The 24189-nt window shown below is 41.8% G+C and overlaps 1 protein-coding gene across 3 annotated transcripts in view; it reads right to left on the reverse strand.

Moving 5' to 3' along the window:
- TMEM108 (transmembrane protein 108) overlaps nt 1-24189 on the reverse strand; it is a 181766-nt gene that overhangs the window by 150681 nt on the left and 6896 nt on the right. For all 3 annotated transcript variants that reach the window (XM_081882996.1, XM_081883000.1, XM_081882995.1), the window contains exon 2: nt 23198-23327. The gene's annotated coding sequence lies outside the window, so the exon portion shown is untranslated. The remainder of the gene's footprint in view (nt 1-23197; nt 23328-24189) is intronic.

The following is a 24189-nucleotide window of genomic DNA, read 5'->3' on the forward strand; positions in this document are numbered from 1 at the left end:
TTAATTGACTTTCCAGGTGGCTTTGAGAGGATGGTAACATTGGGTTTACCATGCAGCTTGAGATTGCCTCTATACGTAGTAAGATTTTAAGTACTTCTCATGTGGTTAGCAGTTGTCTGAATACACACAAAGCCAATGTATACTTTTCATTAACGCCATTGGACTTTGGAGCATGGCCCAAATGACACTCAATTGTAATGATGAGAGATTCCAATTCACTCCCCTTTTCTGTATTCATTGTGCAAAGTGCTTCTGTCAGGACAATTCATTTACAGAAACAATGGGTGGAAATCAACAGCAAACCAACGAGCAAAAAACACTCGTTCAATTTTCTTCCTTCAATTCTGCATTTTAAAAGTGAAGTTCTTAAAAAGAATAGATGATTATCTCTACAAAGTGTCAGTTTTCTTGCAAGACATGAAAACAGTAATAAAGGATCAACATCCAAATGACCGATGTGTGAATTTTAGAGACTGCAGTAATCACTTGCAACCAACGTAAATTACAGTGGCGGTAATTTATCATCCATTAATATGCACTGCTCCTTGAAATGACACGAGAAAAAGAGCTGAAACATTGGTATCAGTACTGTAGCTATTGAGGATCTTTACTGAATTACTTTTAGAAGAGATTGCAACTAAGGATATCTCCAGACTCACTATTTGCAGGAGGGACTCAAGTACATATGAAATGTAAGCTCATGCAACTGAGGTGGCTTAACCACTTTCTCACCCTCGTCCAACAAATCCACTCATTTTCTTGACTTACTGCAGTGAGGAAAGTAATGGGGAAATGCACTGAAAAGTGTACAATGAATCAATGATTAATGGGAAGACATGTAAACACTCTGCAACCAAAACAGGATGAATGTTCATTGCAGTTTAACTTCCTTACAAACCAATCAGAATAAGTGGGGATTAATACCTGGCCAATGAAACTGTATTTTAAGAGCGGTAGTCTCGTAATCTGGGGAACCGGGTTCAATTCCCCACTCCTCCACATGCAGCTGCTGGGTGACCTTGGGCCAGTCACACTTCTCTGAAGTCTCTCAGCCTCACTCACCTCACAGAGTGTTTGTTGTGGGGGAGGAAGGGAAAGGAGATTGTTAGCCGCTTTGAGACTCCTTAGGGTAGTGGTAAAGCGTGATATAAAATTCAAACTCTTCTTCTTCTATCTTGCAAGCTTTTATGGTTGCAAAGAGACCTGTTCTTCAAGATTGGAAGGCCAAACATCACCATTCACTTCTCAGTGGTCAGAAGATCTCACTGCCCTTTCTATGTTTGAGTATGTATCTTAAATTGCCAATCTCATTTCAATATCTATTTGGGAATATGGACAATTTATACGAATTATATATGTTAAAGTCAGGCCTGATGGGTTGTCTTTATTGTTAATGTGAGCTGTTTCTTTGTTTTTGTTCTTTTTGCATAATAAAATATATTTTAAAAATATAATAACAATATTGCACTTGGCACTACATTTTTTCTAGGTTATAAGAAATGGCTGATTACACTTTTAGAAGATGTCCATTTCCCCGTGGTCCACCTTGGGTCCTTATGAGAGAAAAACAGACCATTGCTAAAGGAAGGAATAATTTTCCTGGCTGTTCTTCTGTCTGTCCTTGAAATTGTCTTGTGAATCTAAACCCCATGACTAATAGTAGTAATGCTAGGAAAAGAAATCTCTGCCCAGGAACTAAAAAATATAATAAAAGGTAATGGGAATGGTGTTCAAGACTTATTGTCCACTTTTGTTAACAATACTGGCCTTGATAAGTCACTGATGTGATTAATCATCAAGTGGTTCCTTTTATCTGTGTTGTGTACTGTTTGTGATGGAAAGGCCACATAATCACCAACTCCCCCATAATTATTTCTGCCCCTAGGCATTATTGCTCAGTGATCATAAAATGTGCTAAAAACTGCCACCCTTGAGAAAGTGAAAGACTCTGGTCAGTGCTTCCTTACCGATAAGAAAGCTCAGTCCTATAGGTCACAAGTCAATAATTCCACAATAAAAGGGCATTCGTACACTCAGTTCAAAAAATACAGGTGTCAATGCTCGGCTCAATTTGTTAAGTAACTAGCAAACATGACACTCATTTATCATGTAGTTTGCACATCTGGCCTTATTAAAAAACATCCAGAACTAACAAATTTTGCAGCTTATAGGAACATATGCAATAAAGCAGGATGTCATCACTGGGGCATCTTGAAATTATGGAATGCTGTTTCCATCATTTCCCACAATTGAATAGATGATGTAAACAGATGTTAAGGTTCAAAGCCAATACTGATTGGGTTTGTAGCAAGAAGCTAAAAATTATTTCTCCTAGATTTCAGTCAAAGATTAAATTATTCAGATACTCATGCATACTCACATAGTTGATGAGATTCATGCAGTGGCATAGAGAGCAGCAAAAGAAAAACTTTGCCTTTGCATAATATTAACACAAGCAGAATGATAATTCAAGATTGAAGGAACTGAGTGACAAAGAATTATGAATTAAAGCACTGGATGTAAACTTTCACAGTCCAAGCCAGATTTGTTTTTTTTTCTAAGGTGTAACATCTAGAGCTTTGCCTTCCCTCTGCAACAGTTTAAGTTACTATGTATTATTGATTTGAGAGAGAATGGGCAGTAGTTTTGTTCTTGAGAAAGTAGTTGTGAAGTGCTTGCTAGTCACTGCACCACTTATGAGGTTCAGCCTTACACATTCAGCCTATGTTGAAAGTCTAACTGCTCTTGGAAACTGGTGATGTCTAGGAGAGCTTTGCAATAAATCCATCCATCTGGTGGGAAGACTATGGCAGTCTCTGTCACATTCATAACTGTGACTACCATTTATTGCCAAGCCTTGACTACTCTAATGTACTATAGATTTCCCATTACAGCCTCATGCATCCTTAGAATATCCCAGTGTAGTCACTACTCCGTTCAGAAAATCAGAAGCGCATCAGTCAATAATTCTTAACTGGGAGATGAAAGAAATCCAAGGGTTCTAAGAAAATGTTTGACTTGATCCCAATGCATTTGGAGTAATTATTAAGTTCGCATTTAAAAGTAAGCCTTCTGAATCCAAACTTTCTGAAACTATACACAATCCAATAAACAGACATCTTTTGACATCCACACTTTTCCAAATTCTGCAATGCAGCTCTCCAGCCAAGTAATGCGTACAAAAATGCATATACTACAATAAAATATGCACAAAATGCATATATCAGTGACAATAACATGCAAAAATGCATTGCATTTGTTGGAAATCATTTTGCAAAAATGTGTACAGGCAACTCCCCATTTACACGGGGGTTACATTTCGAGGTCCCGCAGTTTAAGTGAAACTGCATATATTTGAAACACCATTGGAAAAGCCGGCAAACACCCGCTAAACCTCTGGAGACCCTTGAAAAACACTTTTTAAAAACCAGCAGGGCTCCTGGGATTGCACTTGCAAAGGCTCATGGGATTGCTAGGCACTGTTTTCATGCCTTTTTTGTCCTTTCTGGGCTCTTTTAGGGCCATTTTTAAAGTCACTTCCAGGGTCAGCACAATCACATGTAAACTGGACGTGCACAAATTTGTTGCTACCTCTATATTAGGAGAAAGTCATACTAAAATGCTGATGAATTTTCATGAGGATTTTATTTGTAAGAAATGCAAGTTGATACAGAACTGTGAAGAACTGAATTTAAGACTGGATAAACAAGAAACGGAGAGAAACTCGAATTAACAGATTCAGCCACTCATGCTTTGAAATAGCTGCCACTGCAGTGTGCATAAAACTGTAGCCTTTGACTCTTCCTTAGGGAACTACAAAACATCGATTTTTAAGACATATCATAGACTCTTCTTCAAGGAACTCTTTTAAATCTTTTACAAACATGCTGGATTAAAACAATAAATTATTAACTAGCACCTTTTTGACTTTTGATCCCCTTTTATTCAAGAGTCACCACAGACAATAACTCACTCCCATCTCTGGTGTTTTCCCCTCTAAAATGTCTTTTAAGGATACTTTGCAGCTTCCATTCTTGAAAGAATTGTAGGCAGCAGTTCAAGCTAACATGCTCATTCTGGTACCAGGTCTGACCATTACTAATGCTGCACTAGACAGGCTTTTCCTGGTAAAACACGCCCACTACAATCCTGCACTTAGAAACTGCCTTCATTTCCCCCTGCCACTGGATGAGGTGCCCTATCCATGTCAGCATCGCCCTTGAGCCAGTGTACCAACTGGACTCATGCACCACAGCCCCGACAGGGCTAGGCGAGCTGGGTAGCACTGCCGGAGACCTCCTTTCCCACAGGAACTGGTCACAGTGCTGTGGACTCACAGCTTGGAGCTGAGAGCACCGGATTCACTGTCTCAATAATGCAGTCGTTGTGCAGCAGCGTTTTGCAGAGTCTTGCAGAGTATAAACCACTCGGAGAGCAGCTCTGTAAAATATCCTCCTTTATTCTATAACTACAGCTATAATACAAACTATATACAGAGCTAAATATTCTGAGCATACATCAATGCTACTCTGAGTGCCTGCAGCTGCTCTTAGCAGCAATCTTATCTCTAAATACTATCTCTTGCACTCACTCTCCGACAAACTGACTGACTCTCTCTCTCTCACACAGAGACTCACTCACTTGACTAATTAAGTAGAGAGCAGTACATTGCTCCTCCTCTCTGTAGAGTCAGCAGAGACCTCAGGAGATTCTTGGGTATGGGAGGGGTGAAATCTCCTCATCCTCCCCCATTTCATCCGACTATTCAAGAATCTTTAACATAACTGCAATTTGCACACACACTCCAAAAGTTGTTCTCTGCTTACAACCTTGGTTACATACTTGCAGGCATCTCTCTCCCCCCTTATCTAAGACACTTTATCACATCATTAAACAGTTACTTCAACCTTTCTGTGTCTATTAGGAAAGAGTTAAAACATAAACCTCAACCTGTAGTTTACACAAAATACACATTGTGAATACACAAATGAATAAGCAGCTTCTGGAAAAATCTTCACATACATTTCTTCCTTTCAAATACAAATTGACATTTCTAATTAGGCAGATTTGAACAAACCACTTTAAACACATGCTTGCTCCTTCAATCCTGATCCTTCAAATGTCAGGTAAGGAAATAAATGCAGCGTTTTGTGCCACTACTCTCAGCACACTTCATGCTAGGTTTAAAAACCCCACCAGAGTTGCATGTGACCGCAGCCTTTGCAAACTCTTCAGAAAACCTTTTCGGTGGTACCCCCTTGGTTGTTCTCTCAGATCTGCGCAAAACTCTCTGATCCTCTTGTTCTGGTGCTTCCTCCTCTTTGGGAGAATGGGGAGCTAAAGTATATGAAGCTGCTAAGTCTGAATCAGCGTCAGACTCATCTGAGGCTTTTGGGCTCTGATAATCTGTGCCATCATCTGGAACTACATTGGCATCAGAATTATCAATCACATCAGAACTTGCCTCCTTCTTAACTTTCTTTGCCCCTTTTGCACCATCATCACAAATGGGATGGCACTGAAAAACGCCAACTTTGTCCCATTGTGGATTGTCATCAATGCTCCTGGTCAGCCTTATGGTTTTCGTGTCTGTGATCAGGACACGATAAGACCCTTTCTCATATCCTAGGAAAATACCATGTTCTCCACGCTTACTCAGTTTGTCACCCTGCAAGGTGTGCACCCAAACCTCCGAACCAAAAATTTTAAAGTGCTTCACACATGGCTTTCTTCCGTGAAGCATCTCATATGGGGTGCAATTTATACTAGACTGGTACCTCCTGTTATACACGTAACAGAAAAACGAAAGAGCTTCGGCCCAAAAAGGATTGGGCAGCCCCGAATCATGTAACAGTGTTCTGATTCCTTGCTGCAGGGTCTGGTTCAATCTCTCACATAAACCATTCTGCCAGGGTGATCTGGGCGTGGCGGTCCTATGCTCAATGCCCTGTTCAGAAAGAAAAGCCTCAAACTCTTCGGAACAAAACTCTCCACCCCTGTCAGTGAAAAGACAATGTACATTCTCATTATGTACATTTCTGAGCCATTTACAAAACTGACGAAACTTAGTAAAAGCTTCAGACTTTTTCTGCAGCATATAGACCCATGCATATTTAGAGTAGGAGTCTATCAAAACCATGAAAAACCTTGAATTGCCTCTAGAGAGCGCTAGAGGCCCCACTAAGTCTGCATGAATGACTTCGTATGGTTTCTTGGCCTCTCTCCCAGACTCTGTACCTTTGGGAGCTTGCCTTGCCTTACTCTGAGCACAAGAAACACATTTCATGTGGTAGGGACATTCTTTCAGCTTCATACCCTGAACCATATCAGGCATTTTTGCCACAGCCTGGAAATTCAAATGCCCATAAACACGGTGGTAATAATGAATACATTGGTCATGCATCTTCCCATTCTTATCAATAGACAAATTGCAACACTCTTTCTCAGTTGCTTCTGCAGTACCTGTACCTGAAACAAAAGGCAATTGATACAGACCATTTACACATGTTGCATATAGAATAAGCTTGCCATCTCGACGAATTTCACAGCGAGATTTAGCAAACACCACCTTAAAACCCTGATGATCAAGCTGGGAAACGCTCAACAAATTGTCCTGAACATCAGGCGCATACAGGACATTCTGAATTGTTGCATTCAGGCTCTTTAAGAACACAGTTCCCTTAGCCTCACTCGTGAGAAGTGTCCCATCTGCTTGATGAATTTCTTTCTCTTGTTTCTGAAGCTGAACAAAGAGATTTTTATCTTTGGCTACGTGGTTGGTACAGCCAGAGTCGATCACGAAGAAACTCCGCCCACGTTGACTGCAGCAGCGAGAGAGCAAAACCTTTGAAGTAGCAGGTGCTTGGGGATTTCGTCCTCCTCCCCCTCTGCCTCTGAAGTTTCCCTTTTTCTTTGAAGATTTCTTGCAGCACTGGAAGCTCAAATGGCCTTGTGCTCCACATGAAAAGCACCGCTTCAACTTTAGTGCTTTAACAGCAGCAGTTTCACTTTCACTTTCCCCTGCTGAAGACTTAGGCACATTTTCAGGCACATTTTTAACAGCACCATTGTCCCGGCTTTCTCTAACAGCCTGTCTGTGATCCCACTCATTCAAGAGCACGCTAGACACATAATCTTCTGTTAGCCGGTCAGAAGGCAGTGTAGAAATCTGGGCAGCTACTCCATCATAAGAATCATCTAGGCTATTTATCATCAGCATTGCAAACACAGCCTCTGAAATAGCCAGGTCTCGCTGAACAAGGTCCTGTCTGAGACGCTTTAACTGAGATAGATGGCTAGGCAAATCACCACCTTTCTCCAACTGCAACCTGCACAGCTTCTTGAAGAAAATCACACTGGAACCAGCATTTTGTCTCAGATGCATATCTCTCAACTTATGCCAAACAGCTTGTGCAGTCTCTTGACCCTCTAAGTTTACCAGCAAGTGGTCTGAAACACTCAAAACAATTGTCCCTCGGGCTTTCATATCTGCAGCATGCCACTCAGCCCGAACATCATCATCTTTATCTGGAGAGTCATCTTCTATGGTGTGAAATAGCTTTTCCCTCTGTAAAAGCGCTTTCATCTTAACTTGCCAAACTGCATAGTTTTCAGGCGTGAGGAGGGGAAAGGACATAGCCATCTGGCCAGAATGTGCACAGGCCATGTCTGCTATTACTTAGAGCAAGACACTTCCCTCGTGCAAACACAGATAAAGCCTTGGACTTCTTCAGCCACTCTCTCCCCCACTCAAAGCGCAATTAACGGGCAAACAGGAATGCTATCTTCTTTCTTGGGCAGTCAGCAACATACCTCAAGCAGCAGCAACAGCAACAGCGGCAGCTTGAGCACTCTGCTCTAACACAGCTCTGCTTCTAGGCACCACAAATCAGTCCAGCATGCAGCCTCCATTCCGCCGTCCAGCGATCAGCAACAGACACCTCTGGCGACTGGGACGACTGGGATGACTGGAACAACGACTGGTCAGATGACTGGGCCCATAACCGATGTCAGCATCGCCCTTGAGCCAGTGTACCAACTGGACTCATGCACCACAGCCCCGACAGGGCTAGGCGAGCTGGGTAGCACTGCCGGAGACCTCCTTTCCCACAGGAACTGGTCACAGTGCTGTGGACTCACAGCTTGGAGCTGAGAGCACCGGATTCACTGTCTCAATAATGCAGTCGTTGCGCAGCAGCGTTTTGCAGAATCTTGCAGAGTATAAACCACTCGGAGAGCAGCTCTGTAAAATATCCTCCTTTATTCTATAACTACAGCTATAATACAAACTATATACAGAGCTAAATATTCTGAGCATACATCAATGCTACTCTGAGTGCCTGCAGCTGCTCTTAGCAGCAATCTTATCTCTAAATACTATCTCTTGCACTCACTCTCCGACAAACTGACTGACTCTCTCTCTCACACACAGAGACTCACTCACTTGACTAATTAAGTAGAGAGCAGTACATTGCTCCTCCTCTCTGTAGAGTCAGCAGAGACCTCAGGAGATTCTTGGGTATGGGAGGGGTGAAATCTCCTCAATCCACTTCCATATAACCCATGAATCAGCTGTTTACTAGCTTGGGCAGGCTATTTGTAGTCAGAAAGAAATGGTGGCAAGCATTACAGTCTCTTTATGTTGATGTTTTTCAACTCTTCTTGCACCATAAAATGCCTTGGTCATTTAGTTATAGCACTCCATAATAAATCACCCAAGTGTTGCCAGTCTGCATGCACTATTAATTCTTTGGCAAGAGTTAAGCAAACTGAAAATTAAACTGAATTAGGCTGCTGTTTCATTTTTAGAAAATCTAAATCTAAAAACAGCTGTGGGGACTTAATGAACAAATTACATTGATTTTAGAAACGTATACTGTGCCCACTTACCGAAAGGAGGGGAGGGAACCCTAACAAGGTTGTAATTTAGGTGGGGGAGGGACACCTATAGAGAGATTATGGGCTCTTCTTTTTTCCATGTCTCATGCTTTCTGTCAGATCCTGGGAAGGTTATCTGGGCATCTGTCAGGGCTAGATTCTAATGACTTTACTGAGCTGGTACAGAAGAAACCTGCCCAGCCGTGTTCACCAACATTAAACAAGACATTAGAAACCATTCATCTGGTTAGGTTGTAAAAAATCTGTCTGTCTACATCAAACTGTAATGCAGGGTAATGTGTCACCAATGGAATAACTAGAGTAGAGTTCAACATGATTAGTTAGGGAAGATGGCTCAGTGGCTAAGGAGTGGATGCAGAAAATACTGGGCACCCCTAGACTGAAATCCTTGTTCACTACAAAATTTCCACTTAGGCATGATTACAAAAGGTATACTTGATTATTTTTAAAAAAATCAAAAAAATCCTGTAGCTTAAGATCAAAGTTAAAGTATTTCATGTTGGCTTAAGCTCCACCAAGCGAGAAAATTAGAAGCTAAGGCTGACGTCTTAACATACATGCCCTATGATCAGTCATGTTGTGGAATGTCACAAAGTACACTTGCTTACAACTTATCCTACATACAACTGCATTGTCCATTGGTCTTTTACATCCCGAATCCTAATGGAGAAGACAGAGTGCCTGAGACCAGCAGAAATGGACCACATTGTCTTGGTCCTCTCCTGCACTCCTCTTGGTTGATCCATGCCATCTGCTGCTTACAACAAGGTCTGGTGTAATTTGAAATTTGGCACACTCACAGATCTCATCAGGTAGATGATAGACCATATATGCCAAAGTTCTAATTATTGGCATAGCAGGTATCGGGGGTTTTTAAGTTAAGGGTGGGGAACCTCCAGCCCATGGGCCTGATTAAGCCCTGCAGGTCTTCCAGTTTGGCCCATCAGGCCACTTCATATGAGACATCAGGTGTGGAGAAGGTAAGCATGCAGCTGAACCAAAAGCGGGACTGTTAGGTCTTGCAAAACTACGTACATGGCACTGCCAAAACCCAGTAAGACATGCAGGCAAAAACAGATCACCTGACATTACAGTCAGATATAGGTTACCATGAAAGAATGTCATTTTTTAAAAAAAAACTACTCCCCTTAACTAAAGGGGCATTTCCTTAATAGGAGAACCCTCAGAATCACTTATCATCCAATCACACCCACACACTATGACCTGGAAGTGTCTTCGGACAGCGCTGGCTCCCGGCCTCTTAAGTGAGATGAGCGCACAACCCTAGAGTCGGACACGACTGGCCCGTACGGGCAGGGGTACCTTTACCTTTAAGTCGTAACAGCTCATTAGGCTGAAAGTCAAAGTATACCCATTTTATCTGTAGCTGAATATGGCATGAGAACTGGGACATTTGAACTCACAATGTTTTTGGACATTAGCCCTCCTTTATCACAGCCCTCCTCTCTGCCATTCAACCAACATGTGGAGGGGAATGCACTACTGCTGCCTGAACTCCTTCCCCAACTTCCATATGGCCAAACACCACCGTGTATTGAGATAAATGCAAAAATGGACCCAACAATAAAAGGGAGAGAACTCACAACTGGAAACTCTGGCAAAATCACAGTTCCCCATCATGCATAAAATCCTCATGAGAGCACAGTTATACAGTATATGTGTTCTATATAGTCTTTATATTCTGTTGAGGGCCAGCTTATTTGCAGGCAGTATTTCTGGGCTAAAAACCAACAACCTGATTTTATAAACAGCTGAAAAATATTCAACAGGAAACACATCCCCAATGGAATACAAAAAAAGAAGAAGTAAAAGTGCTGAGTATTACATTCAAGCATCAACCAGCACTGAAGAACAATAGCAAATTAGCCTTTTGATGTCAAAGTCTCAGAAGCATATGCAATATCTTATTAGAAAGGGTTACAACTTTATATAAGTGGCCAAAGGCGGAAATGAGTAATGAGAGGTTAAACTAAGGATAAAACTGTTTAAAAAACCACACACACCAAGGAAAGGGTTCATGCCATTAGTTCTTTTAACACTTCGGTGAATTATGGTCTCATTATATAAACACTTTTTAATTAGAGTCTGTTATATCCCCAACGGGTTTGTTATCCATGTCAGATTTCAGGATATTAGGTATCAAAATGACTAAGAGCTTATGCAACTTGCATGAAATGTGGAAGTGATGTTCCTGCTTCCTCCCTTTAATGATTTCCCTAAATCTGTTCTCTCCTCTGAGTAGCCACATCAAGGTTACACTGTTGTGCACTCAAATGGGAAAGCTATCAGTTTTAATTTGTAGCCAGTGTACTGCAGCGATTTATGAAGCTGCCTGCTTTTTTTAAAGAAATAGATAAATAGAAGCTGGAGATGGCAGCCAAGAAATGTGATTGAAGGCAGTCCGGCTGGGCATTCACTGGACTGTCTTCCATAGTACCCAAAATAAAGCAGGCAGCTCTAGGTAGTATTCAATGCAAGCAGTACTCACATTAAACACACTGAAATTAACAGACACAGCTAACTTAGGTCCCTTAACTTCAGTGGGTCTACTCTTGAGTGGAACTTTGTTGGATACAATCCTCTGAAGATACCTCATATACCAATACACAGAGTACATTATCCAAGGATCCTAGGACCAGTCTCTATTGTCATAAGGATGAGCTGGTAAACTACTTGTAGCAGTGCTATTTTTATTTTATTTTATTTTTTATATCCCACCTTTCTTTCAATGTGTTTATGCAGTATACATGATTCCTCTTCCTTTATCCTCACAACAACCTAGGCTATTTTGAGAGAAACTGGCTGGCCCTAGGTCATCCAGCAAGCTTCATGACTGAGTAGGAATCAGTACCTGGATCTCCCTCGTCCTAGTTCAACACTTCAACCATTAAACCACATGGATCTGGATAGGGACTGGATTTGGGATTCGTAGTCCTTTGGATCCAAAAATCCGTGGCTCAAATGGAGCCAGAATTGTCTTCCCCAACTTGCCATCAAAAGCAAAGGCCTCCTATAAACCCCAAATCAAAAATTGCCCAACAGCACCACTGTTCTCAAGGACCTCTTCCAGTCAATGTTTCATCCTGCATGCTGCAATACTGTCTCTGCTTGCCTCCCTCCCACAACCGATACCATTAATGGGAAAGCTCATGTTAAATGTGTATGTGGCAGTTTGGCCCTGAGAGGGTAAAATAATGCTCTGCTGGGTTTTATTAAAAAATGGAAGAGTAGGGGAAAGATGAGCTGTCAGCCTAAGCCACTTATTTGAAAGTATGTTCCACTGAAATGCAGACAGTTTAGGACCACATAAATATGTTTAGAATTGTGGTGCAACACCATGTTCTTTGCCAAGGATATTTAGCTGAACAAAATGTGCTGGTTTCTCATCAGTGAGCTGCAGTAAATTTTCATTCTTTTACAGGACACAAGGAGTTCAAAGAGACAGAAGATCCAGATTAAAACAAAGCAGGATAAAGCCACAGCGATCACCAGACAGTGAAGCCTAATTAGCCAGAGAGACTGCAAGAGAGTAATTTTGGCAGCCCTAAAAGAAAATGAAAAACAGGTGCCAAACACTAGCTGAGAAAACACAATAGTGATAAATGCAAGTGAAGGAGTGAAAGTTTTTTAAGGAAAGAAATTACTCAAATCTGGTTTGGCTTCTTCGAGAGAAAAATGGAATGGGAGCAGTCGAGAACCTTCTTTGCAATCTCCCCAGAAATACATCAATATCATTCTGAAACCTACAGCACTGTTACAATTACACTTTTGAGAGAAAAAGAGAGCAAGTATGACAGTATGGAGACTGGAGGTGGACAAATGTTGTCCCCATCTTCAAAAATGTGTGACAAGAAGACCCAGGTAACTACAGACCAGTCAGCTTGATGTCTATACCAGGAAAGATCCTAGAGAACATAATTAAACAGTTGGTCTGTGAGCACTTAAAAAAGGGTGCTGTGATCATGAAGACCCAGCATGTGTTTCTCAAAAACAAATCACGCCATTTCTTTCTTTTTAAAAAAATGTGAGATACAAGCTTGATAGATCAGAGGAATACTGTGGACACAGGATATCTTGCTTTCAGTAAGGCTTTTGACAAGGTCCTTTGGGGACAAGTTGGTAAAATGTGGGTTGGAAGAGGTAACTGTAAGGTGGATTTGTAGCTAGTTGACTCACTAATGATTCACAAATGCTCACTAATGGTTCCTCATCATCCTGGAACAAGTAGGGTGCTGCAGATTCTGCCCTGGGCCCATTGTTGTTCAACATCTTTATAAGCAACTTGAATGAAGGAATTGAGAGGATTCTCATCCAATTTGCAGATGACACCAAACTGGGAGGAACAGCTAACACCACAGAAGACAGAATCAGGATTCAACCCGACCTTAACAGATCAGAGAACTGGGCCCAAACTAACAAAATGAATCTCATTAGGACAAATGTATGGTTCTACACTGAGGGAGGAAGAACCATCTGCACAAATATAAGATGGGGACACATGTGAAAAGGATCTAGGGGTCTTCGTAGACCACAAGATTAATATGAGTTAATAGTGTGATGAAGCAGCAAAAAAAAAAGCTAATGCTATTCTAGGCTGCATCAATAAAAGTATAGTATCCAGATCAAGGTAGTACCACACTTGGAATACTGAGTCCAGTTCTGGGCACCACAATTTAAGAAGTATATTGATAAGCTAGAATCTGTGAAGGCAACCAAGACGATCAAGGAAACCAAGCCTTATGAGGAACAGTTGAGGGAGTTGGGGATGTTTAGTCTCAAAAAGAGTAGACAGAGATGATATGATAGCCATCTTCAGATATCTCAAGGGCTGTCACATGGAAGATGGAGCAAGCTTGTTTTCTCCTGCTATGCAGGGTGACAAGGAAGGAGATTCCTGCTAAACATCAGGAAGAACTTTCTGACAGTAAAATCTGTTTGACAGTGGAACACACTCTTTTGGAAGATAGTGGTCTCCTTCCTTGGAGGTTTTTAAACAGAGATTGGATGGCCATCTGTCATGGATGCTTTAGTTGAAATTCCTGCATTGCAGGGGGTTGGACTAGATCACGCTTTGGGACCCTTCCCACTCTATAATTCTATGATTCTAAGTTTTATTGGATTATACCCTGCAAGGTGAATGAGGGTTAGTAGCTGCTGGTCTAGATTCTATATCCAGACTCGCTAAGGGTGTGGTTTGTTTTCTCATTGTTAAGTCAATTTTCTCCCCACTGTTAAAGCCATTTTCTTAAAAGTGAGATTCTGTTGTTTACAGTAGGGTAAACTCTCCATCCTCTCTCATTCACAATTATCTGTTCCTTGCCTAGGAGATTGCAGGAAGAAAGATAGAAACTAGTTTAGTTAGACAAGAGAAGGGAGATCCAATTTATATCATTTTGCTCACTATTATCCCCTCTTACCCATACCGGACAGCATTACACAAGGGAAAGAGAGTTGAGGAGAGCAGCTTGACTGATAGTAGGTAATCTGGTTTTGACTTGTCTCATCAAGAGCCATCCCACCCACCCAGACTCAAAAGTTGCCTACTATGGATGTAGAAGCTTAACTTCCTAATGGAAGGGCCAAGGGCCACAACAGAATGTGAGATGAAGGGATCAAATCTGTTGCTGCTTATAAGCCATATTGCTTATAAGTCGTTTATATCAGAAGCAGTACAAAGGCAAGTGGAGAGACAAAGGTCAGTCAATGAGAACTTTCCACTTCAACAAGATGCCTACTGTGTGTTTCAATCAGAAAATACAATGGACAAAATTAGAGAGGTGAACAGTACAAGGTGACTGACTCTCTCTATAGTTATTCTTAGCATGGCTTAAAAATAAATAAATCACCCCACAACACTCTCTCTTGAAAACTTGCAGGATGGAAAGGATAATGCAGTGAAAAGCTAAACCCACAAAAAACAAATATAGACCATTTAAGAGATTGTGTGTGTGTACATGTACTATAGGTGGTGGAGAAATCTGGTTTGGTCTGCATCCCCTACATAACTCAAACTTCCCAAAAACAATGCATGAACTGAAACACAGGTATCCTACAAATTTGGCAGCTGCTGCAAAAAGATGGAAGGCAGCCAGGCCAGGAACAGAATGGGCTTAACATACATAGCTGTCAAGTGTCCCTTATTTCAAGGGACAGTCTCTTATTCCAGCGCCATGTCCCGCTGCTGTCCCTTATTGATGGATGTCCCTTAAAAGAAATTTCAAAGGAAGCAGCTCCTCTCCCTCCCTCCCTGCCGGCCAGGGAGGAGGGAGGCTCCAACTGTGTTGCTTGGCTGTGTTGCTCACCCAATAAGAAGTCTAAGAACGACTGGGGGATGGAGCTTCCATGCCTTGTGTGTGGCTAGTTAATGCAAGCCGAGGGGTTTTTTGAATGCTGGATGCCATTTTGTTGCATGTGCTGCAGCAAACCTTGCAGTGCAAAGCTAGGTCGGCGAGCCATATTAAGTTGAGGCTGCATAGGCCTTGTGGTGCATGTGATTCAGATTCTAGTCAGTTGAACCTCTGGTTACAAAGTTGGTTGAACAGTGTTCTCGAAGCTACCAGAATGTGTTTGACCAGACTGCAGGAGGACAGGAAGACTGGAGTGCCTGGAACAGGTGAGGCTGCAAGTCCCTTATTTTGGCTGCTGGTCCCTTATTTTCAAATCTGTAAGTTGACAGCTATGTATAACATAGCCCTTCTGGTTCCACCCCCACAAAGGATCTATGTGGCAGCATGCCCTGCTTCTTTCCTGGTCCAGGTACAACATCACCACACACCTAAACCCTGCCAGATGAGGGTGGGTAAATTAACTACTGAAAGTGATGATGTATACCTGCAGACTTACTTGGCCAACAGGCCTAATAAAGTACAACATGTCACATACTCTCTTCCTTAAATAGTGTAACAATCCACACTCATCCTTTTCACCCCAGATATAAGAGAAACAAGAAATGAGCAATTGGTCAAGTCTGATTTCTTCAGAAATAAATGAATGCTGATCTCTAGACGGACCACCCATCAGCCTGGTTGTGGGAGGCTTGTTGATGCCCTTATGGTCCTCCAGACCTTCCTGCTCAAAGTGGAAAGGTCAGGGGTGAAGCTTTCTACATGACCAGACATTTATAAATGCCTGAAGAGTGTTCCTGTTTATTAAGGAATAGGCAAATTGATATTATATGAAGAAATGGACTTCCTTCATCACTTTCAGTGTTAAGTAGACTTGTTGTTCGTTTTAAACTGGTGGAATATAAAGTGAAATTGTACTTCACTTAACAAAAATTTGCTTTTGTAAAATCATTAAACTTAAAAAAAAAAAATCTCTTACCCATGCAGAAAACGTTCCTCTTTAGACAGAAACACACATCCAGGCTTGGCTGTTTTATTTCCCTATTCCCAAATAATTCCTGGACATGAAGGCCTCCCCATTTGCCTTAATGAATTTCCTACATGCAAAAAGAGCATTCCCCCCCCCCCACGCTACTGGAATAATTGGGGGGGGGGTGATAAATTATCTTTGTGTGCGCACCGGAGCACTAATGCCTACAGCAGATTGCCGGGTAAGAATGTAACAATATACCTCAGTGAAATATTAATTATCGCTAATTTCCTGTAACCACGTTCAAGCTCATCAAGATTAACCTAGATAGGGTTTATGTTACATCTGTCTACAGTTTGCTTAATTCACTGGAGTCCCTAGTTGCAATCTTGCATTAATTAAGAGACAGCATTTTTAAAACATTACAAGGATATCATGCGGTTGGAGCAGTATTTGCCAGATTTTTTTTTAATTATGTGAATAAATTGTACTTTTTTGGTTAACTAGTGAAAAATTCCATTTACTAGATTACAGTATCACTTTTGAGAGCTAAAGGAAAATGCTTAAATCACAATCTGGTCAAAAGGTAAATGCCTTTTTCTACTGATTCTAACTGAAGAGCTTTAAGCATGTGCTTACCGTACCTTTCCTACTGCAGTCAGTATAACCTCAGATTACTTATGGTAACTCAGGCTAGACTGTGTCCTTTCATTTATGATAGCAAAAAGACCTCTGTTGGTTTTAGGTGTTTATAAAAGGTTACATTTTACAGTTATAATTGGAGGCAAAGGTTAACATTTCCACAGCTCACAGGTGTAAGAATAAATTAGAGGGGGGGGAGCCAGAGAGAAATTTTAGATATAAAACATTATCAGGGACATAAGGTTAAAGAATTGTGTATACAGTTGTACCTCGGGTTACATATGCTTCAGGTTACAGACTCCGCTAACCTAGAAATAGTGCTTCAGGTTAAGAACTTTGCTTCAGGATAAGAACAGAAATCATGCTCCGGAGGCGTGGCGGCAGCAGGATGCCCCATTAGCTAAAGTGGTGCTTCAGGTTAAGAACAGTTTCAGGTTAAGAACGGACCTCCGGAATGAATTAAGTACTTAACCCGAGGTACCACTGTAATGCACATGCTTCCCATCAACACTGCCTCTTTAGAACAAGTCTTGCTGATAATAAAAAGAAGGCCATGGTGACATTGTTCTAGCTATAGCTCACCTTTATAGGCAGATAGAAAAGTAGACAAGCTCCTTCTGAGTGTTGCATTGTAACAAGATAGACTTTTCTCCAACGGTCACTCATCCTGGTATTATCCTGGCCCCCATTTCTTTAATTGCTTGGAGATTTAAACTTTTCTCTTCAGGCAGAGTATTCTGGGTGTTTCTTGCTGACTGTCCTAGGTCATTCACTAGTGCTTGTAACTGAAGTTTAGCCAATGGAGAGAACACCAACTGTTCTGCTGTTTACATCAGGGATAGACAACAAGATATCCTCCAGATGTCACTGGGCTGTCATCATCCCTGACCGCTGGCCATACTGGCTGAACCTTATTTATTTATTATTTAATTTATATACCGCCCTATACCTGGAGGTCTCAGGGTGGTTCACAGACTGGGAACTGAATGTCCAACAATATCTGGAAGGTGCTGTTTTGGCTGCCCCTGGTGTATATCATCACTGTATATATGGATTAAGAAACATAAATAAAAAATCTCTGGTTTCCTAAGTAGCTTAAAGCCTGGTCCTATACATCTCTACTTGCAAGTAAGTCCCTTCTAATTTTAGTGTTCCATTCTTCACAGAAACAAACTTGCCTTTGTCTACAGGACCCAAAATTAAAGCAGAGCAGTTCAGAGACAGAGCAAATCCCAAACAAGGTTAACCCATAGGTCTTCCGTATATGAAAACCCAATGATTAAATTCTCAAGGCTCTGAGCTTTATCTGTAGCTTCTTCCCTTTCATCAGTTTCTTTGAGGCCAATATGCCTTATATTAGTAAGATAGCTACATGAGAGTTAAAGCACAAAACATTTCATATCACACACTGGCTTTGTTGATAAATCCGTACAGTAACATCTGCTTTGGGAACATTGGAACTTCCGAAATGAAGCCCTTCATGATTTGTCTTATGAAGGATTAATGACTTCTAACTTATCCTCATGAGACAAGAGGGAAGTGAAAGGTGTGTGTGTGTGTGTGTGTGTGTGTGTGTGTGTGTGTGCATGTATGTGCTGGAGAAAAGAGAGAAAACATCTTAGTTGCTATCTCAATCACTTCACTTCAGGCATCACGTTCTGCAAAAAAGCCAAACTTACCACTAGGGATGCAGGAGTGAAGAGGCTAAATTATGAAAGACACTCTGGCTGCTACTGTTTAAAGAAGAAAGATTATGGCGAGACCACTTCCAATTACGCAAGATATACATCAAGACAAATGACATAATGTGAGCCATGCTCTGTATTGACGCTCTGGGGCCTATTGGTTGGTATTTTTTAATGACTAGTGGCCAATGGTCAGGAAACAGCTGGAGCTCTCTTTAGTGTTCTGGATAGGAGAAGAACAGGAGCATTTCTAAAATGAGGTGAGGATGAGGGACAGAGAGATATGAAGGGAAAGGGGCTCCCTTAGGGGTGATGAGGTGGCTCCTCAGGGATCTGACATGGGGATTTGCTGATGGTAGGAATGCTACGCTCAACTTGCATATTTGCAAATAAACTAAAATATTGAAAAACACTGTAAGAGGTTTCTCCTTCCAACGGAAGTCAGACTTCACTAAGCCCTGCCCAGAGCTGGTGACAAGAGCTTGCATGGTCAAGCATCTGCTGAGGGACCTCAACACTGGCAAGAGACTCCTGGAACTGCTGCAGCGAGAAAGTAGATTTATTGACAGAGGGTGCTCACTGACAGTATCTTGCCCAAGGGGAGGGGGGAGCTCAAAAACCTGCAGTTTACACAGCCCTTGGACCTTCTCACCACGCAGAAAAGAATTTTTCTGATAATTCATTTAATTATTTATGTGTATAGCTCCTGCAATATACATGACACTTGATAGAATAACATACGGAAGAAAATGCGGGTGGGCGGAGGAGACAAGTTCCTGTCTGGATAGGCTCACAAGCTAAATTTTAGGGGAGGGTGATACAGAATAGGGAAGGGCAAGCTAGGAAAGGGAGGGAGGGAGGAGCAAAAGGGGAACAGGGTGATTATAGCCAACTGAAATCAAACATCACACCTAAGTATCATTGCACATATCTTATCACTGCCTTAAAATGCAGCTAGCCCACGGTGGTCCAATCTGCGGCCAGAGGGCAACATGAGGCCCCTGAGGCCTTTTTGGCAGCCCTTGGCAACATTTCACACACACCCCAGACCTCCTGCTGCCTTCACAAAGCCAGGGAAGTGAGGCATTGGGCTTTGGGAAGGAGGGCTCTCACAGGGTCCTAGAGTCCTCCCGTCTTCTTCCCAAAGCATATTTAGCACTTTCTCAGCTTTGGGAAGGAGATGGGAGAACTCTAGAACCCTGTCAGAGCCTCACACCTCCTTCCCAAAGCCTAGCACCTAACTTAGCCAGCTTTGGAAAGGCAGTGTGAGGGTTGAGCAGTGGCATAAAAATGCCCCCATTTCACACGACAAGGCAGTGTACTGCCTGCAGCTTCCATATCAAAGTATTCTTGCAGCCCACTTGGTATGAAAAGTTGGGGTGTTCCGAACTAGGCCATCCTTTTCCTCAATTCAGTTCAAAGCTCGTTTGGGGGGAAATACATGAAAACACAGCATTTCTTAGGTAACAACAAGATAAATATGGATTGTGATTAACATCGTGTGTACACCACTTCCCAAACCAGCAGTGGGAGTGCACAGAATGAGGAGTATGTACACAACCTCCGTATCCATTAAAAAATGTCCATAGGAACACAAATCATAGCTCTCTCAATTTCGAACAATGGCATACAAAGCCTTCTTTCAAAAAAACCTGGATCCTTCCCGCCAAACGTGTCAGCACCATCCTGTGAATATCTCCAACATATATTTCTACTATTCTTGTATATCTTAACCCTCAGTCAATATGGTGTCAGTGAGACACCATTGATACAGTATTTTTTGAAGATTTCCCTTCATGAACGAGAAGCTCTGGAAAGTGCTATACAGAATAAAAAAGTATTGTTTTAAAGTAGACACTGTTCAGTGTTTACAAAACATACATTTTATATCAACCAATAAACAGTGTCTCAATCTGAGTCCTAAGTTGTCACTGCAATACATTTTGGGTCTGTTTAAAAAAAAAAAATCTTAAGCACTAACAGTGTGAAAGACTATCCTTACCACTTTTCAACAGCTGCACTTCAATGCTGTTAAGTGACTGCATAAAACCCAGAAGAGCCAGGAAATGGAGTAACAACTATTCTCAATTGTCTCGTACACAGTATCATCTCTTCCACAGTGAACTGAATTTAAAGCACCACCATTTGGCCTGAGTACATGCCAACTTCAGGAAAATGCAAGTACTGTGTTTATTTCTAGACTCTCAGCAAATCTTCCAGAATCAATGGGTAATTCTGAAAAGATGCTGGTGAAAGCATTTTGTACTTATTCCAGCAACATTTCTTTATTATTGTCCTCATTGTGCAAGCCCATAGTCTGGAGATAGGATGCTTTATGTGCCACAAGCTATGCATCTCCATTTATATGAGACCAGGGACACTGGAGGATGTTCGATTCAGGGAGAATGATTCAAGGAGAGCACAAGCAGGGAACCAACTGTGCGCCCTCTTAACCAGGAAGAGTCAGGTAATGAAAAACACAAATTCTCTCACATTGCCCTTGACTTTTCAGGTGCTTCATGGTTGCTGGCCCAGGGCAATACCTGTACACTGTTGAGTTGGAGGACAAAATGATACCTGTAGAATCCAGCAAGACTCTCAGCTGGAATCTTATATCAACTGGAGACAGTTGGCTAACTTAAGAGACTCAAGGGAATAGGAGCAGGGTGCCTGCCCTCCATTATCTGCCTCCTGAGGCAACTGCTTTGCTTTGCCTAATGGTAGATCTGGTCTCCTGGCTTGTGGCTATGGTACTAGGGGAGAAAAGCAGCAATGGAAACAGCTTGGGATTTGTCACCATCCAGCTTTCAGCAGAGGCCCCTTCCTTTCTCAACTTCTACCACAGGCACTTATGAACAAGCCATCTTGCCCTTGTAATTGTCTTTCCTGTTTTACTGTGGCCCCATCTGCACTATATATTTAAAGCAGTATCATACCACTTTAAAGAGTAATAGCTTCCCCAGTGCATCCTGAGAACTGTAGTCTGTTAGAGGTGCTGAGACTTGTGAGCAGACCCCTGTTCCCTTTATACAGCTAGAATGAGTTCCCTAGGAAAAAGAGTTGGCTATTAAACTACTCTGGCAATTGCAGCTCTATAAGGGGAGTAGGGGTCTCCTAAAAACTTTAACAAACTACAGTTCCCAGGGTTTTTTTTTGTTTTTTTTGAAGAAACCATGGCTGTTTATAGTAGTATAATAATGCTTTTAAAATATAGTGCAGATGGGGCCTCTGACATGTTTACTGGTGCTTATTGTTGTAACAATCTAATGAAAACTGCATTGTGAGGCCCACCTCAAAAGCCTTGCATAAATATCACAAGACATAAGTCAAGGATGAGGAACTGGTGGCTTTCCAAAAGTTATTGGACTAAAATTCCCATCATCCCTAATCACTGACTGTGCTGGCCAGAGGTCAAAGAAAATCCAGAGGGACACAAGTCCTCTACCCCAGTCTTAAAAAGAAAAATGCTGTATTTTTCAGTATATTGGGTCACTTGCTGCAAGATGAAATCAGAAGCGAGGTAAGGGTCTCACTACCTATTTCTCCAGAGATTCTTTTCCTAACCTTTAACTCACTTATACACAAAGTATAGCACAGTAAAAAAATCATGCCCTGGCTCCTCAGTCAACACAGGGCACTTCCATTTCCAGATGGGTTGCTGCAAGAATGAGGGAGGTTGTGGTTAAACAAGCCAGATGATGTTGATTCAGAACACTCAACTAGAAAATTACTGTTAGCCACCTGTAAAACGTCTGGAAAGGATAGACTAGTAGCCCTGGATGGCTGTGATAGCACCACGGGCATCTAACAGGATGGGATCATGACATGTGACCCAAAGCACCTCAAGTCCTTTCCCACCTTTTTAATGTTTATTTTTCTCCTTAGAGCTTGAGCATTCACTGAAACATAGGCTTCCTACTTTAAAAAGCAAACAAACTATTCCCTGCCCATAACAGAGCAGTTTCACGTCTTCAGCACAAGTGGTGATGAAGCAACCTGCAATGAGCTTGGAATTGGAAAATAAAGACTATTTTTCTCCTAACTTTGAAAATCAGTAGGTTTCTTCTAGGGCAAACTGCAAGCCAATTTGGACCCTAATGTGCCCCACAATTATGTCATCAGGAACATTACTGATCCGTTGGCCACCCCAATGTCTCTCCAAGGCCTCATCTCAAGGGTGAGGAACCTTTTTCTGCCCAAGGGCCATATTCCCTTCTGGGCAGCATTCTGGAGGCCACATGCCAGTGATGTGAAGGCTGGTATCTACACATACTCACATGCCTCTCTGTCTTCCATCCAATCAATCAAGAGGCATTATCAGAGTTCAAGGGTGTGCTCCAGCCAATCAAGGATGGTGTGGAGTACCAGTGAGGGTTGTGTCCTGGGGAAGGGTGTAACCTACAAACTCCCTCCCACTTACATGTCTGTTTAGTCCAGAAGCCTCCAGCTGACTCTGGTACTACAGCACATTACCAAGAATGCCAGAATCAATGGCTATACTGGGTGTAACAGGGATGTTGTTATCATTATATTCAACCAGTGTCACACCCCTACCCTCCAAAAACATGCAAACATCCACCTTATTGCTCTCCCTCACGAGCACAAAGAACAATAAAAAATCATGACCATAAACATACCTTGGAGCAAGATGTGTAAAAGCTCTCTGTCACACTTTTATTCTCATCGTCCATTGATTCTACCGTTTCTCATTTGTGGTGATGGGTTATTCTTTGTCTTGCTTTCAAGATTATTGTCAATTGAGACAAGCTGAAAAGTCAAAAGAAAGTGTGATTATGTCCTGTTACTTAGCCACACTGCATTCTGCACAGTGTTCCATCCAAATAGAATCTCCCCGGATAGATCACCTTCCGTTCAATTGGCCACAACAATTTTGTGGGCCATTGATCTTAAATGGGAGCTTATCAACTTCTCTGGTGGTTTCCAGAAAATGAAATCCATCCATATTTCAGAACACACTGTTACAATTCAGGTGTTGATAGATCTGAAAAGCTAATTCCTCTATATTCTGAAAGTTCTTTTTTTTAATAGCATCTAGAACATATAAAGTGGATATAAGCAAAGTGTCAACATCAGATAGCTGAGTAATGCTTATGATAGGGCTATTAAGTAGGGTGGCCACATGTCCTACATCACAGCAGACAATCCTATGTTTGAAGAAGTTGTCTATTTGAAGGACTGTCCAGTCAAAGACTGGTTTCATGATAAAAGAGGGTATTCTCTGTGGCAACCCCAGCAGAGTAAACTTTCATGGTGAAGGGAGAGCAAGAAATAATTTACAATTCAATAACTGAACTGAATTTGTTAACAGCCTTAGCAGCAGCATTCTGAACCAAGTCTTATTTCTACTCACACTTCAAATGCAGCCCTTTGTAGAGCCCACTGCAGGAATTCAAGCACTAAGCCTTTTATTTACCTGTCCAAATCTCCAGTCACCAGGAATGAGTGCAGTTAGTGTACCACCCTACACGAGACAACAGCCCTCTTGGCCACATATGACATCTGAACATTTAGATAGGGTGGTAGCTAAATGGCAGGGCCTCTGCTTTGCATGCAGAAGGTCCCAGGCTCAATCTCTAGCATCTCCAGGTAGCCCTGAACACTGAGTGGA

The sequence above is a fragment of the Podarcis melisellensis genome (genome assembly GCF_964234715.1).
Source record: "Podarcis melisellensis genome assembly, chromosome: 12".
Lineage (NCBI taxonomy): Eukaryota > Metazoa > Chordata > Lepidosauria > Squamata > Lacertidae > Podarcis > Podarcis melisellensis.